The sequence below is a fragment of the Montipora foliosa genome, chromosome 4 (assembly GCF_036669935.1).
Source record: "Montipora foliosa isolate CH-2021 chromosome 4, ASM3666993v2, whole genome shotgun sequence".
In the NCBI taxonomy this organism is placed as follows: domain Eukaryota; kingdom Metazoa; phylum Cnidaria; class Anthozoa; order Scleractinia; family Acroporidae; genus Montipora; species Montipora foliosa.
Window position 1 is genome coordinate 13,578,097 of NC_090872.1, and position 5,000 is coordinate 13,583,096.

The 5,000-nt window shown below is 40.7% G+C and overlaps 1 protein-coding gene and 1 non-coding gene across 10 annotated transcripts in view; both read left to right on the forward strand.

Moving 5' to 3' along the window:
• LOC137999937 (neuropeptide Y receptor type 1-like) overlaps nt 1–5,000 on the forward strand; it is a 28,137-nt gene that overhangs the window by 18,171 nt on the left and 4,966 nt on the right. For 6 of the 9 annotated variants that reach the window (XM_068845943.1, XM_068845940.1, XM_068845941.1 and 3 more), the window contains one exon: nt 2,105–2,222. The exons of the other annotated variants lie outside the window; for them this stretch is intronic. The gene's annotated coding sequence lies outside the window, so the exon portion shown is untranslated. The remainder of the gene's footprint in view (nt 1–2,104; nt 2,223–5,000) is intronic. 9 annotated transcript variants of the gene reach the window in all.
• On the forward strand, nt 1,331–1,403 carry Trnar-ucu (transfer RNA arginine (anticodon UCU)). Its single transcript has one exon. It is a non-coding gene; the product is annotated as a tRNA-Arg (tRNA).

A 5,000-nucleotide genomic window follows, 5' to 3' on the forward strand; every position in this document is an offset into this window, starting at 1 on the left:
AATTTTCTCTTCTTCTCCTTCCTCGACTTCTCTAGAGACTTTCTTCGCATAAATTTCTCAAATATCGTCGCCTCTTCTCTCGTGCTCTTTTCTGCTCTTTAATCTTTATCCCATTGCTCTTCACTAATATGATTTCCCACCAGAAAAACGCAGGCTGCCAAAGCTGTCCCGAACACTCCCGTCCGCAGAGGCTGTCCTGTCTCGCCACGTCCACCCCGACAGTCTGTACGGACGGGTGTACGCTGACGTCATAACCCAAATTTCTCGCATGGATAGATATCCTTAAAAATCTTACCCATGGTGCTCCGCTGCCGCACTTGCGCCTGAGCTCCGCCATTATGGTATTTTTGAAAGAGGCCAATGTGGTTTTATAAAATAATTAGGATGCTACGCGCACTCTCATTGGTCAATAGCTTTGTTTAGATGAGAGAATGGAAACACGGCTGTGACATCAGACGAATTTTGATTGGTTATGTGTTGTCCGACGCGCGTTTTGATTGGTTGGTAGGAAATATGAACGTGTATCAAGAAAATGTGTTTCAATCAAAAAGTTAAAAAAAAACCTCAGCATTTGCCTTCACCTGTCGAATTATCTTTGAGAAATATTTTATAAAAGCAACAGAGGACTTTTTTCCGTGTTTCCATAGCCTCATCTAAACGTTCGGAAGAGTTGGGGGAATTCTCGACAGTTATGCAAACGCTCGAATAACGGTCTCCGGTTTGCATAACTGTCTCGAATCCTTCCAACTCTTCCTCCTCTATTGCTTAATTCTTATTGCGTGGTATACACTGATTGAAGACGTTGAAGAACAACCAGTTTGTAGTCAAACTTAGTATAGGGACTTTAAGATAGTGGACAACGGTAGGCTGGGACGGTTGGATGCGTATACCGGAGACTTGGGACGAGTACGGCAGAAAGGCGCGAAAATTTTTAACTTAAGATTCGGCCAACAACATGGCTATCGTTACTGTATGCATGTGATGGATGAAGAACCTTCGCTGATCCACAGCATCAGGAACTTCTTATGCAACACCCAAGGATAGAGAAAAATCTCTGACTCCGGTGGGAATCGAACCCACGACCTCCGAATCCCTCCGGATTAGATCACCGTTGCTCTACCTACTGAGCTACAAGGCCAGACGGGAGCAGGCCGTGGGAGTTTGAGGGCAAATCGGCTCGGCCCAAGCCATGCACACAGTAGCGATGGCCTCATTTGAGTTCTTTCCATATATACATACACACGCTACTTAGGACAACACGCACTTGCACTTAGTACTTGGCTTGGGCCGAGCCGACTTGTCCTCAAACTCCCACGGCCTGCTCCCGTCTGGCCTTGTAGCTCAGTCGGTAGAGCAACGGTGATCTAATCCGGAGGTCGTGGGTTCGATTCCCACCCGGGTCAGAGATTTTCCTCTGTCCTTGGGTGTTGCATAAGAAGTTCCTGATGCTGTGGAAGCGAAGGTTCTTCATCCATCACATGCACACAGTAGCGATGGCCTCACTTGAGTTCTTTCCATATATACATACACGCTACTTAGGACAACACGCACTTGCTTTTAAATTAAGTTGAACTATCGCCGAAAGTGAAGATCGAATGAAAACAGGAAAGAAAGGGTGAGCTTTTAGAGAAAACAAAATTCAATACATTCAAGAGAGACGGCGGACCTTTCCGAACTCCCCCTTGATAAATTAAGAAATTTTCGTGTAAGAAAGAAAGAGGGCCATCCTTTGGACCGTTTAAAAGATAATCAACAAGCTTTTGAGTTAGGCAGAGGACGAAGAAAATAACTGAATAAGGGTAGAGTAACGGCAGGCCGTAGCTGCAGAAAAAAACGGATCACGCTGAAAGTCGTCACCAGCAAAATCACATTACGGACCAATCCCGGGAAATTGGCAGCAACCATCAATTTGTGTACTTGTGTCTTTTGCCCATCTTCATTCCCGATAATCGACAGTTTTTAGATACGAGGAAGATATGCAAACGACTTCCTTAACTGCGAAGGAAGTTACTTCTCACTTGTTTACCGGTGGTTGGCAAATAATGCCGAAGTAAATGTCGTGTTATTTGATTATCAATATTGCCCTCTTATGTTTCTTTAATAGTTAACCACGTGATACCCCGTTAAAAAAAGCGGCGAAACAACTTACGAGGACAATATTTTCACTCTCGTCGTGATCAGTAACATTGGATCCTCCTGGCTTAACTTGTCAAAGTAATAAGGTAAGGAGTCTCCGCAAGAGGTGCGTTTGTGCTCTCGATACTTAACCGTCAGGTGATTTTACTACCTTACCCTGGAAATTCCCGAAAAGACTTAGTGAACCTTTGCTTCAAACGTTTGAATAAAGGGTTCCAAGACGTTTTTAAAGAAACGGTGTTGCTGCCTCGGTGGCAGGTTAAGTGTCAGATACAGTCACTTTTAATTTCAACGCGGATCATTTTTTTTCCTTTTCTTTCTCATCAATGGCATTACAGCGTGGATCTGACTTAATTTAAGATTGAGTTTCCTTTCCGTACTACGCTCAATTTGATACTTGTGACTTTTTAGCTTGAAGAAAAACATAAATCCTCACAATCCTGATGTAGTAAATGGACTTACAATCAGAGAACAATTTCAACAGATCCATAATATCAATTACTACCAAGTTACCAGATATTTGAGTGAGAACCATCGGCTGCGCAAGGCAAAATTGGAGCATTCCACGAGGAAGCAGCCGCCGGCGGGTCGAATCAGACCGCAACAGGCCTTCCTTTTTTTCCGTAGTTTGTCAAAGGATTGTCGGTCCACAATATCTTTTTGTTGCAATGCCTGAATTTTGGCAGCAATTTCAATCAAGTAAACTTTAAAAAAAGACAAGGGTTTCGGTTAATTTCGTTTAACAACGACAACGTCGATGAAAAACGTGCGAGAGCTTTCATTTCATCATTTGCTCAAAGTTTAATTATAATTTTAGACTCCAGATTTATTGGATATCATCTAACATGATGTACTGTTGAAGTTTAAACATTTGAATGAAATGATGATAACATTGAACTCCTTTTATTACATCCATTTTGGCATCCGCACGATATTTTGGAAAACACTCCAAAAGAATGTAGGGGGTAGAAAAGTCAACATTTCATTAATCCTATAATCACTGAGCCTGAGGCGAATAATTGTTTTAGGATAAATACACAGGTGATTATTTCAAAAAAGAGAAGAAAAAAAAGATTTCAACGCGAAATCATCTTCACTTACAGTGGCAAAACGACTACTGGCAGCCATTTTGTCTGTCGAGGTGATTATCGGCTGATAATCCGAGATAGCGAGCCAATGACAGCGCGCGATTTTGTATAATCACATATGTATTTATACTAATTATACATATTGGCGGCTTCCGAACAGTTTGATTGGTCAAAGGTAGAAAACATATTGCTCAACACGCTGCGGTCGACCTTCCCCGAGATAAAACTCAATTAAAGAAAAACTGCAATAGGTGCTGACGATGAAATGTTTGCATTGATGAAGTATTGATCGTAAATTATATTAATTAATGTTATGCTAACACAAAATGCACCATTAAATTTTACTCATTTATTTTTATCAAGCCCAACTATCACATAAAGAATTCTGTAACGACTCCTTAATATTGTTTTGTATGATTTTATGCTTAGCTGAATCGTTGTCAGTACCAGCTGTCCCCTGGGTGTGAAACTATAAAACTAGATATGCAAGGAAGAAGAAAGAAAGTTGCTACTTCTTAAAGGCGAATCTGCTTAAAAGTAGCAAGATTTATTCATTGGCTAATTCCAGAATTCTACGTTATAACTAGGCTGAACTCGATATCATTCTGAAGAAGTTTAACGTGAGTTTCACAAAACAAACAAACAACGTTCTTATCTCCAAGATGTGTCGATCATTTCTATCAACTCTTCTTCAGCAAAGAGAACCGTATAGGCTGAAATTCAGCATTTCCTTGTTAACGGCCCACTGACGTATTTTTTGGGGTGCGTTGTTAAGGATGTAATGGTTAAGTAATTTGAGAGAATTTGGCATTATTTTGGTCAGTTTGCAACTTCTGTAAGCCAATGACCCTAAATATGACGTCATCATACCACGCCCATGGTCACGTGACCAATAAAAGAAAACTCTCAATTTGTCGCCGTGCTACGCAATTTTGGTATTTAATCGATGGTTTGATAATTTATATTCGTTTTTGCATCCAGCCAGGCATGGCTTTCTTTTTATTTTGAAAAAATGTTCTTTTTAAAGACATAAACGATACTGAAATGCCCATAACTTTTTCAAAAAAGATGATTTTAAAAAATCAATGCTTAGCTATATTCTATATTTGGGGGTGAAACGTGCCATGTAAAAAAAATTAATTCAATTTAAAACCGCCGGAAATTTAGCTTTTTCTCAAACCGGAAGTCAGTTCGTTTACGCATGCGCAGTTGATCTGAGAACGAGCGCTAGGAAGGGCGAGGAAAAACCCTCGATGGAAACAGCAGTTTGTGCGGTGACTTTTGCTTGTGAGTGGGTTTTCTTGTCAGCTAATGATATGATGTCGTCAGTTACCGGAAGTGACTTTTCACTTCCTTAGCAACGCGCGAAAAATCCGTCTGTGGGCCCTTAAGGCTATTTTTGTCTACTCCTAAATGTCCTTGTGAATGCTCATAGTCATTATGAAGGCTCAATTATTTGCTTTAAGTCAAGTCGGCGCTATATATAATTGCTTAAGGGCGGTTAGTTTGCCTCGAAAAGTCAGCACTACGTACATTAATTATGGACTGTATGATTCTCACTGGCGAAGCAAGTATACTCAAAGATAACGTATGCAAGCTCATAATTACTTTTTGTTATCTCAGAAAACGCGTCTGCGTATTTTTTTTTAATGTACACATGCTTGCGACGATAGCGAGAACTGTTTGGCTCCTCCAGCCACATCGGTTATTTCTGATAACAAATGGGTCTTTTATAGCTCAATTATAAAGCATCCGACCTAGTAATCAGAAGGTCGC